This window comes from Gymnogyps californianus, chromosome 11 (genome assembly GCF_018139145.2).
Source record: "Gymnogyps californianus isolate 813 chromosome 11, ASM1813914v2, whole genome shotgun sequence".
NCBI lineage: Eukaryota > Metazoa > Chordata > Aves > Accipitriformes > Cathartidae > Gymnogyps > Gymnogyps californianus.
Window position 1 is genome coordinate 13434738 of NC_059481.1, and position 12144 is coordinate 13446881.

Genomic DNA, 12144 nt, shown 5'->3' on the forward strand with positions numbered 1-12144 from the left:
TATGGTGGTGCACAATGATCTTGCCTCTCAAGAGGATTATTTTTCATTAGGCCCCGCAGGCTGGAATTTATTTTTGTGTTTACCATGGCCTATATTTTTCTTCAGTAAATCACGGACTGCACTTAGTGGTTGTCAGTCCTCATTTGCTTATGCGAAACAGTGATGCTAAAGTGTTATTTCTATACAGCTCACCCCCTGACTTTAAGTACTCTGTCCTGTTAAAATGCAAATTTATTACGAGAGATGGTAAAAGTCGATAACAACTATGTTTTACTTTAAGTCTAATAAACACACAACAGGATAAATCATATCATCATCTCCAATGGTTACCTTTTGTGTTCTTTGTGACTAGTAGGAATACAAATGAATGTTGTCTTTTTCCTAACACAGAGATGCTTTTTTTTTTTTTAAATAATACTGCAGCAGCTGGATGACTTTTCTCCACAAGTATGGGCTGCCTTCTTTTTTCTTTTTTTTTTTTTTTTTTCATTTTGTGTAATTCAAACTTTGCTTCACTAATAAAAGATGTATCAATAACAAGTATCAAAGCTGCTCCTGCTCATTGTTTGAAGAAAAAACTTAGCTATTCAAAAGATGAGTTAGAGTTAAGAAAATGACTTAGTTATTTGTTATAGAACTACAAAAATAACCAAGGCCCAACCTTATCCATGAAAATAATAATCTTCAAGGATTCAAGCAGAATCTTCAAACTGAAACATGTTAAAAGAATGATTAAGACACTAAGCTTTCTCAAAGCTCTTGTTCAGTGTGAGGAAAGACAATTTGGTACTTATATACCCACAGAAATTAAATACTTAAGATTATAATTAGTACCGTTGAGATAAAAGTTAAAAAAACAAGCATACCAAAAGAAGTTTCACATAGCTTTTGGTCACCATGTTCCAAGTTTAGCATGATCACAGCTCATCAGAAAGCAGATGCTCTTTGTCCAAAGTCATGTCTGAAGTTTGTTTCTGAAGAAATGCTTGAAATGATACATTTTCTATTGAAAATGTGCTCAAGAAAGATAAAGTAACAGTAATAATTGCCAAGTGCAACCAGCTCCAAATGACTACATATTATTTTTACAAAATAAAATTATTTTTTCCATAGCAAAGGCCTGGTTTTTAAGTTTTACCCTTCTGTAGTCATCAAGTCATCTTAATTTATGAATTCCACTGAGACCTAAAACAAAGTATGTCTAAGAATACTGCTTCAGTGTTTTCAATGGTATGAGCATTTAAATACAACATACAAAAGTTCTGGCATTTAGATCAATTTAGTGCAAGAGCTCTGTGTGGACACATGTTCTTCTCAGGTCAAGCTCCTGTTACTCATTTATGAGCCACACACTTAAAACACCCACTCTGAAGTGAGCTGATGGAGCATCAAGCTTGGGGTACACATACCCTCCTCTAAACCCCAGCTACAGCTAAACTGCTAAGAACGTAAAGGAGCTTTACCTTGAACTGCCAACATGGGCAAATCCTATTTCTCCAACCCTGCAGCTCGGAGGATACTTCCATCAGCAGAATTACATTTTCTGTTGTTCTAAGATAAGATGGGAATGGAAGGGTACGTTGTACAGCCCAGGCAATGATGGGAAGGAGCACAGCTGAGCTAAAGGAACCATTGTTTCATGGCCATTTCCTCGTGTATCCTGAACCCTGTAGGGCAAAATAAGTTTTGAGATTTGATTATTGGTTATCAAGTGACTTTACTGCCACACCACAGCTGGGGGGGAGGAAGAGAAATTCCTTCCTCCTCCACAGACTCCAGGGACCTCCCCAGCATAAAACAAGCTGGCAGAATATGGACCTAGGAATCTGGAAGCAGTTAAGCAGCTGGCTCATTACACTAGCAGAGTTTAAGTGCTTAAGTAAGGTGGAGAGATTCAAGGGATGATAAACAAATAGCTATTGATCACATATCCTGCAGTCTGGGTAAATCCAATTGAAGAACCTCTTTAGATCTCACCAGCAGGATTTTAGTTTTTAGAGACAAAACAGATTTAATGCCAAGTAATAAAAGATCAGCCTAATCTTACTTCCCTCCATACCTGCATTAGACGTATTCTTACTACTGGCCTAAAAATGTTTTTTAAATCTGATACTCTTCTTCCTATCACTATGCAGGCACCAGGCCATTTATTTCAGATATATCTGTTTTACCAGTTCCTCATATTCTGGAACACTCCTGAAGACAAGACCTTTTAAGGCTACTTTAAAATTCTAAAAAGACAGCTTTGCCACAGTGCCAATCATTCTACCTGAACTAAAAAGAAAGTTGAAAGGATGTTTTCAAAGATAGAATGAGGCACACGTGTTAATTCCCAGCTCAGCTACAAACCATTTTTAATGCTTTTGTGTCTCAGCTTCCATCTGTAAAACTGTGGTTAAGTCTGCCCTGTTTCCCTCTTCTGTGCTCTGTAGTTTGGCTACAAATCCTGCCAGGCAGGGGCTACTCCATTTAAAGCACAGGTATGGTGTATAACAATCTCAGCTGGGCTCTGTATGTCCCAACACAATGCATTAGAAACATTCTGGTGAGCAAATTAATTTGTCTGCTGATTTTTAATTTTTTTTTTTCAACTAAAACCCAACACATCATAGATACTATGAAGGCAGTGACTTGACTTAAACACTGCCTTTATGTCACTCCATAGTTATATAGCATAGTATTTAGAGGCGTATAGCTGGGATTCTGTGGCCTAGCAAGCTCTCAAAGCTAGACCTGCACTAAACAAGTGATTCTAATCCTATGAGTGTAGTAGAAAAGCCCTTCAAAAACATAAGTAGCATAAAGACAGCCTCATCATAGCTAAGAGGTATGGGTAGTCCAATTTGATGGTTAACATTGAATTCAAGAGAGGTGAATTAAAAATGGGGCTGTAATCCATGCAAACTAGATTTCACATCAATAAAACTTGTGACGGTTACTGTATTGAATGTACTATTCATTTATATTTAATTGATTTTAAAAACATTCATGCACATACCATACAATCATGGCAAGAGTGAGTAAAATTCCAGCCTTATGTAAGTATTACAGTGCTTGCCTTTTTTTAAATCAAGTAGATGCAAAAATTTTAATGCAAACTACTAGAATTACATAGTTAAGCATCTGAGTTTCAAAAACATTAAAGGTAAAGTTGTTCTTTGCACCTACAGCAAAAGAAGAGGAAAGAAAATACAGTGGTAAGGGGAGGAGTGGATGAGTCAGCTATGATGAAAGAGGGAATGTACCGGTGCAGAAAAGGAAATAGAAGAGTGACAGAGCAGCCATTGCAACAAATGTGTCCTATCAGAAATAAAAAGTCTTCTTCTAGAAAAGTCTATTGAATGGTCAGAGTGTCCTTAGTAGCTGAGAAGATGAAATCATCTGACTGAAGGTAAAATACAAATCTATTTAAAAGCTATTTGTGATTGATGAGAACTGGAAGACAAAGATGGCATCACAGTTCCTTGGCAAGAAGATTCCTCCAGATGGCATCTGTTTCTCATTAATGCTCCGGGGGAGGATCCTAGACATCCCAGCAGGTCCCATCATGACTTTGGATTCAAAGCTTTCCACAAACTCAGCTGCTCTTTGGCTCCACTCCACTTTTGCTGCACATGCATATGGCACGCAGCAGTGCTACAGGACATCGGCTGATGAATGACTTTTAACTGTTAATTTCCGTCTCTTTAGAACACACCTCCTATACTATGTTTTAAAAGGCAGAAACCTGTCTGTAACCATGCCACCCAAGACATGGCTCAGAAAACCTTCTCAGGCTCTTCACGTTTTCTGCTACTAGTGTAGAAACTTTAAGGATTGCTAGAAAACACTAAGAATTGTAACACAAAAAAAGAAAGGAAATCTTAACAAGTGAATGTCAGCTCATTTTTGGTTATTCACGCCTCCCAAAGTGAGCATCAAGATGACCAAAACTTCAACCCTGTGTTAAGACCATATCAAATATCTGCATCTTGGTTTCATTTGGCAAAATCGGAGCAGGGCTTTAGAATAGTCTCTAAATGGAAAAATCTTTACTCCCTGTCCATCACCAGCCTCTTTCACTCTACCTGTTGTGATGCCACCACACCATCATCCCATCCCTCCATACACAGAACGTTTGTAATTGGGTTTGGGTTTTTTTGTCCAGTCTAATTTTAGATGAATTGAGGGATAGATTTTCCACACTTCCCTCTGGAAACTATTCCCTGAACCTCCTGGAGCTCATTGCCAATTCCTTCTGTCTTAACAATGGCTTAAGTATGGGACCTCTTCCTCCTCTACACTGTTTATCATCAGCTATGGATTTGTTACTTGGGACAGCTTCATTGTGGAACAGCATGTGGCAGTGACCTTATAGTATTTTTATCCGCACCACCTGGGATAAAAGCAGCCTACTCAGAGATCCCAGCTGAGTTCAGGAGAGCCCGGGATCCTTACAGCACCTACCGAAATCTCTACCGAGCTCCCCTACTATTGCTTGCAAGAGAGACGAGTAGAGTTTAATATGGCAATCTCATAGTTACCTACACAAGAGTGCCTCAGTTTCAACAGCTGAGAGGAGGTTATTTAACAAAAGAAAATGACTGTAGGTAATAAGAAGTCATTAACACCTCACTAGGATTTGTCTGGGTTAACACAGACAGGGGTGGAGAACACTATGGACCTGAAAACAAGCAAAAGGTCCAAAGAGTAGAATTTATTTGAATTCCTATGGATTAAGCTGCTAAATAAACCACATTCTTTTCTGTGAGCATAACAGATACAAATATATAGGAGCAGTCAGTCCCCTGCAGCATGGTGAACCTAAACAAATGTTATAACGCATGAAGGATCTTGTGCATATAACATCTGCATTGCAACTGGGGTGGGGAAGTGCCACGCTGGGTCTGCGCTGTTTCCAAGGCTGACGATGCCCTGCTTGTCCCTGTGACATTGCTGGCCTGCAGGCAAAACTGGAGAGTGCACAATTTGGTAACAGGGCTGATTATCTGCCAGCAGATGATAAACTGCAGATTCCCATGCAGTAACGGCAAGGCCTCCTATTTTAACTAGCAAAACAGTATAGCAGAACCACTGATCTGTAGTTACAATTTTATTTAATTCAATACATTGTTTACTTTGTGTCCACATCTTACTCTGTTTCCAAGTCAAATTAACACATCACTTCAGGTTAAGATAAGCAATACATCCTGAATACTGATACAGGCCAGAATGTGATTAAACTAAAATCAGTTTATAAATCCTCTTCATTGGCCCTTTGTCAGGAAACTTCACTATACACAAGAGGAAGTAAAGTAATAAACCAAAATCAAACACAGTATGCTTAAGAAACAATTAAAATGGTTTTTTTAATTCACCTTCGTAACCTTCTAAGAGCTTTCAAATTTATATGGCTTTAAATTATAACAATTTTGACAAAAAAAACATTTTTTCCTCTGTGAAAGGTATTAGGAAATTGAAAAGCTGAAAGAAAATTAAATTGCTTTTTTCACATTTGTTATGAGCCTACTCTAACTGTGCAGTGGGAAAGGTATTTATCATGCATAGCCCGTCCTTCTCTTTGGATGCTCTCTTCCAATTTGGACTGGAAGCACTGTGTGTTAAAGGATCATTAACCAGAGCCACGTACATCATCTCTCCCTCACAAAGGAACACTGTAAACACTGCAAGAGCCACAGAGACACTGTATAATCAGGGCCCAGTGTAGACCTTGTGGCTCACACAAGACAAAGTAGACAGACTAAATTACCCCAAAGAAATCTTTTTTCCCTAAAACATATCCATCCCAAAGAAAGGGCAAGGCAATGGCCTTGCAGCTGCTGAAAGACTCCTTGGAGCTGGTCTCTCTCACATGCAAAGTACAGAACCTACACACACACCTCTGCCCCTGTGGGACCGTGCCACCTGAAGTCTTAGCACAACCAACTTCATTACCTGGCTTCTAGATGGATAGTGTTCTTATCCCTTGTATTTACACAAAGTTTCAAGCACGTAACAGGAGCTTTACACTGTGAACACATTATGAAAGAAGACCGGAGACAAATACCACCTTACACTGGCTTATACAAATCATGATGTTTGGACTGAGTATTGTTTCATGAAACAAAGGGCTGGGTCATAGTGCCGTATCATATAATGTTTTCACACCAGCACACTCCCAAAAAAATTGAAATCGAGTTGTAACACTGGCTGCACAGATTTATAAAGCAATCAGATCCCATGGCGAGAGATATACTGAAGTATATGGAAGAATTGCTTTCTTCATAGTTACATTCCTGTCTCCGGGCACTAAATGCAGTATCTCTGACTACTAAATGCAGTCAGACACAATGCACTTCCAAAATTACAGAAAACTAATTTTTGAAACTGAATTATTTCCTGTTTAGTTTCTCCCACGTAAACTGGTTTTTTATATGGCACTCTTGGCCTGTAGCACAGAGAGGTTGATCTATGCCCCAGCATTTTGGAAATCATTTTAGGTTGCTCTTTTTGCCATAGAAGAGAGGAATGCAACGCCTGGGGTAGCGAAGAAAACTGAGCAAGATTTTCATCTCCTTCCAGGAGTCTCATGATCTACTTTTAAATCTTTTTCCATTACTATTTAATGGTATTATAATTACTGTAAGTCTCTAGTGTTCGGAATAACCACAAAACAAATACAACCTTGATTATGCTCTTATTATTATTTGTATTACAGTGGCAGCAAGAGACTTTGAGCTTTACCAAAGGAACAGAGGAGTGTGCATCTCCAAGAACCCACATCTAATCTAGAATGAGAATTTGTAGGTTATTACAAACAGAAAAGACTGGGGGAAAGGGACAAAACACAGAGGTTGCTATACCTAGTTTATATGCTCTTATTTTCTTACTTTAGAAGTCTGACATTCTTCTTTGGAAAAGATTCTGTCCTTCATGAAACTGGACACAAAGATAACCAGCTGTCCTAGTCTCTAGAATTGGCTCAAACCTTATTGTTTAGGACAAGTTCTTCTCTAAAATCCTTAAATACAGCTATCTCCCCTGCTGCCAATCCAACGTTCACAGCAGTCTTGATAGCTTATTCTCTGCTGCCAAATCTGCCTCCAGTCACGCTTTTTTGTTGCAACTAAGTCACAGATTTATTTATCCTCTGAAACTGTGGGTTGTATTTATCCTCTAAAACCAAACAGGCGTGTAGCAGTAGACCAAAGGCTCCTTTGTGAAGAAAGCACGTAATTTTGGAAGAAACAAAGATGAGTGTCTCTTCTGCTCAATGCTGTTTGCAGACAGTAAAGCAAAAGAAAACAAGTGTTTGATTTACCCTCTCACATACTACACTATTGAATGAGTCAGTTAATCAGAAGACCTGATTTTACCACTCCCGAGTGTTAAAAAAAAAATCAACCCAAAACAACCTTGTGAAAAGTTTTTAGTGTCATCCCCTTTTGGTATCTGTACTTTTTCAACCATGGAAATTAATACAGCAGAGGGGCTAGGTCTAAAATTCAGAGATGAAAGGTGGCAACGATGGGTATGAATTTCTCCGAGCTCAAATTTCTCTTCTAATTAGAGTCTTAATGCTTTCTTTTCTGACACAGAAATAGAAGAGAGTGTCTCACATTTTGAAACAATTTTTAATACAGTCCACAGTTATCTTCCCCTGCAGAGCAAACTCTCACCGTATCCACTAACTTGAATGAGCATTTCTGGCAGCAGCTCCTCCCCCTGCAAAAGGCTGGAGGCTGGGCTCCCAGGGCTGCCAATTTAGCGTAATGGAAACCTGTGGGAGATTTCACAATACTTTGGACGAAGCTCTGCAGATAAGACAAGACCCTGGGAGTTGCAGCTGGCCGACTCTGGTGTCAAGGGGACGTGCCAGCCTCTCACAGCAATTCCAAAGTGTTAGTCCTGACTTGCTGTGAAGGATAATAGTTCAGCCACCAAAATGAAAAAATGCTGTCAAACTGTAGCTGCCTTTGTAGAATCAATTTACTTAAATGAGATGGGAAGGCAGAGTAGATGAACTAGTTACGAGCAGCTCACCAACTTTTCCATCTGAATTTGTATTTTAACCAACACACTCTAAATAACAACAGCATCAGTAGATGCTCTTTCTGTATTACACATCAATGGCCCTTACATGAATCTATCATTTCAGAAGATGAATCTTTCCTTCCTGAAAAATTTCAGATTGGCATTTAAGGGCTTGGGATTCACACTAAGAGGGCCATAGGTAATATCCTTTTCCCACCCAGATTCATAGATTGCAAGTAGAAAATAACTGTGAAAGTTATATTGCAAATTGTTAGATTTACAGTCTTTGAAAACCTGACAGGTTTTTTCCCCATTCTGACCTGAGTGCTAAACAGCAGAGCAGGTGCTATAAAATATCTACAGTCTATCACACCCTGTATTCTGTGCATGTTCCTCCTCAGCAAAGCTTAGAAGGACATGCAGTAAATACTTCCAACAAGCCAAGCAAAATTGCTCCTAGCCCAGTAAATGACCTTTGATTAATGTAAATTATTCCCTTTTTTTTCCCCCTTTCCATCATGTTTTACTTTCTTTATTTTTGGATTGGAGAAGTTCACCTAGTATGCAAGCCCAGGAATCAAACAAACCAGTTCTGTTTCTTCAGAGAGTCTATTCAAGGTACCTCCCACTGGATAACCGCAGGACAAAGCCTAAAACCCAGTCTGGAAATAGCTAAGATCTGAAAAAGAACTAACAGAAATTGCTTATTTAAGTTTATAAGCCCAAGTGTGTAAGGCTTGGAGCACTTCACTAAATTCTTCCCCAGGTAAAAAGACCAAGTAGGTCCACTGAAGTGAGCAGGAATCATATGCAGCTGAGAAACCAAAGGTTTTCTATAGAAAAGGTTGTTAAACACAATTTTCCATAAAACAAGCTTTAGTGGAACTTTTCTTCACAGCCTTGTGACATGAACAGTGGTGCAGAAAATTTTTTTGTTTCTTGTGGAGGTCTATCTTACAGCAAGATCAGAGTAAAAAATACTTTCAAATTCAGATTTGCAATGGCAACCCCACAAAGCTGGCAGAAAGGCTTATAGCAAGCTCCGGTATTACATGTTCTTTTTGTCTCTGTTTCTTTAAGTGTGTAACACATGTATACTGACATCTCCACTGACAGGCTCACTTTACTTATTTTTGCAGATTTAGGATTTATATACTTTTCAGGCTACTGAAAGTTGTGTTTAATTAGATCTTACACCTTCTCTACTTTTACACACACAGGCATTTGGCTACTGAAAGACTGGCCTTGCCACACATCCACAGTTTAATGACAGCTATTGTCAAATCAGTGTTTTCAGATGCTCTAATTTCACATTTATCTTTTGCCAGAAATATTGCCTGGCACTGTATTAAATAAAGAAAAAATTTTATTCTAGCTGATATGTGACAGCAATCAGAGCAAACAGAAGTCATACAGTTTGAGAACATCATTATAAGCTGATCATCTTTTAAAAATATTTAACAAAAAGCTCCTGGGTCTGCTTTAGTAGCTGAACCTGAATTCAGCAAGGAAGTGATTGAGCAGAATCAGACATTCTCATTAAGTAAAATTAGCCAAGGGCAATTTGCCTGGCTGGTCCCCTCTATGTATTAGCATTTATATTCAGCCAGTGATAAGCTTAATCAGGTTTTTCAAAAAAGAACCAAAACCTCCCCAAAACCCATAAACCTATCAGGTTTATTAGTAACAGATTGCACTTCCGTTGTAAAAAGGCAGCTATGAAACTGAAGAAAATTGTTCGGAAGTGCATCCTAGTAACTAATAGCAATCTTTCCTCATAGCAGGAACATGACCTCACATACATGCTAGCTGATTGCTGTCAGATTTCCTGAAGACAAAAGGAGACATTTTATTAAAGGGCAAATGCCAGGAGGCTACACAAAGCTGCTACAGGGCCTCACTGGAAGGGACAGGTTTGCCCTCTGATTGCAAAGATTATATCACAAGGTCTTTTTTTCCCCTTCCACAATGAATGCATCTCAAAGAGCTGTCAGGTCCAAGAAACAGAAAAAGAAATGCAGTAGCATCTAAGGAGATAAGTGTCAGCAACAATGCTGATGTGACAAACAAAGAGCAGAAACAACCCCAGAGAGCCTGGTCCTGCTGGAGGGTGCTTACCTGAAACAACAGCAGCAAAACTGAATGTGAGAGGCAGCAAGAGGGCATACGAACCCAGGGCCCAGAGATGTCAAGAAGGTGGCTGCTTGAGCTGAGCATGTGTGGTGATATCACTATCAAATTTAACCCCACAGACCTTCTGAACATCAGAAAAGAAGCAGAAAACTTTGTAGATTCTAAGACAACCTATTGAAAGTAGCACTGGTAAAAAAAGGTTCCATAGAAATAGCTTGTTTTATATAATTCAACTTGCTAACACCCTTTTCAGACAGATGGGCACCAAGTATGTCCTAACATGTATTGAGAGCTTTGAAATTTTTTATAAGTTATGCCTCAATTTATCCTGGTTTGCAAAACACTACAGCAATGAAAGCTGGCCAAATGAACAACATGCTGCAGCCCTCTCCATGTGCACTGCACACGTACTAGGTAATAGAAAAAAGGCAACTTAATGACAATCACCCCAGAATTACACTTCGTAACCCTAGTTATTCTCTTAAGGCAGACAATTGCTTTATCTGAGCAGCACAAAATGAGGCTTTGACCCTCTGTTGTGCATTCCAACATTCCTTTCTCCTTAAGTCCATGGTTAACTGTTCTCTTTACAGCATGTTTCTATAGTGACCAACTGCTAAATTGATACTCAATATATTTCCCTTTCTACCTGCCTTACTTCAGACTTGGAAACTCAAAATGTTATTTAAACATCCCAAAAACTGAGCCTCGAGCTGTAGTAAGATGGTATGGTAGACTACTTCATCGCTCTAACTTCCCCAGCTCTTGAAACAATGCAAAACCAAATAAATGCAGCATTTATAGATGAAAGCAAAATTCTTCATGGCTCACTAACAATTACTTGAAAAGCTAATATATAAAGGACCAGGAAGAAATGAATTCCCAGTACCTTAGAGAAGTATCAGACTCCTCCTTTCAGGCAAGTATTCCATTTCTTCAGCAGCTTTTTGACTGTTTATTGTGCCTCGGTTACATTAACAGCACTTCGCCCCAAGTGCGGCAGCCTTCCTAGAGAATAATAACCAAGGTACGCTTTACATGCGGGTAAAGCACTGTGTTCCCAGGAGGAGACAGGGGAGCACATTTTTATAATAGCTAATATGGCAATGAATCATCCTGCTGAGATAGAGACTAAAAACATTAAGAGGGGAATATAGTAGGTTGAAGTAAAAAATTAAAAAAAGGGACTCAGCTGATTCAAGTTTTACATATGCAAATAAACAGAATGAGAGGGGAAACACAGAGCGAGACATGTAAAGTAATGAGCAGAAAGATCAGGTGTATCTATCTTCCTGGAGGCTGAAAGAAGGAAGATATTAAACTGTGCTTTCTCGTAAATTGCCACTGCCAGTTATTGACAAAGTTGTCAATTATAAAGGATTATTTAGACTGATGATACCTGAAGAAATGGGGATTTAGAAACACTTGGGACTAAAAGGAGAGATAGGAATGCGCTGCAGATGATAAATGGAGTGGATTGAAAGTAAAAGAGCAAAGAGGCCAGCTTCAGAGGGTATAATTAAATATCCTTAATTAGCATATTAGAGTACTGCAATGAAACCATATACCTACTTTCAAAGTTGGATTTTAGAAAATAAATGTAACCAAGTGGATGAAAGACCAAGGATGTTCTATGCCATAAGACTGCTTGGCATAGAATTTATTCAGATAACTTCCTTTTTGCTAATGTTTAAATAACTTAATTACATAAAAAAAATGCACTGACTGCCCAGGTCTGTAAGCAGTAAGATATTAAATCACCATTAGACAGATTTTACTAAAATTGGTCAGACAAAGCATTAGGAAAAGAGGACAGTACTTGAGTCAATAGTAGGATTTCAAGTAGTTGAATAATCATGTAGCTTAATGCACATGGATAAAGCAGGGACCAACAAGTAAAAGGAGGGTAGCAACTGGCACCACAATGTTTTTAAACCCGTCTAGGAGTAAGAGTTAAGTTTTATTTTGAGACAGGGGACGTGAGAAGTGTTTTGAAAT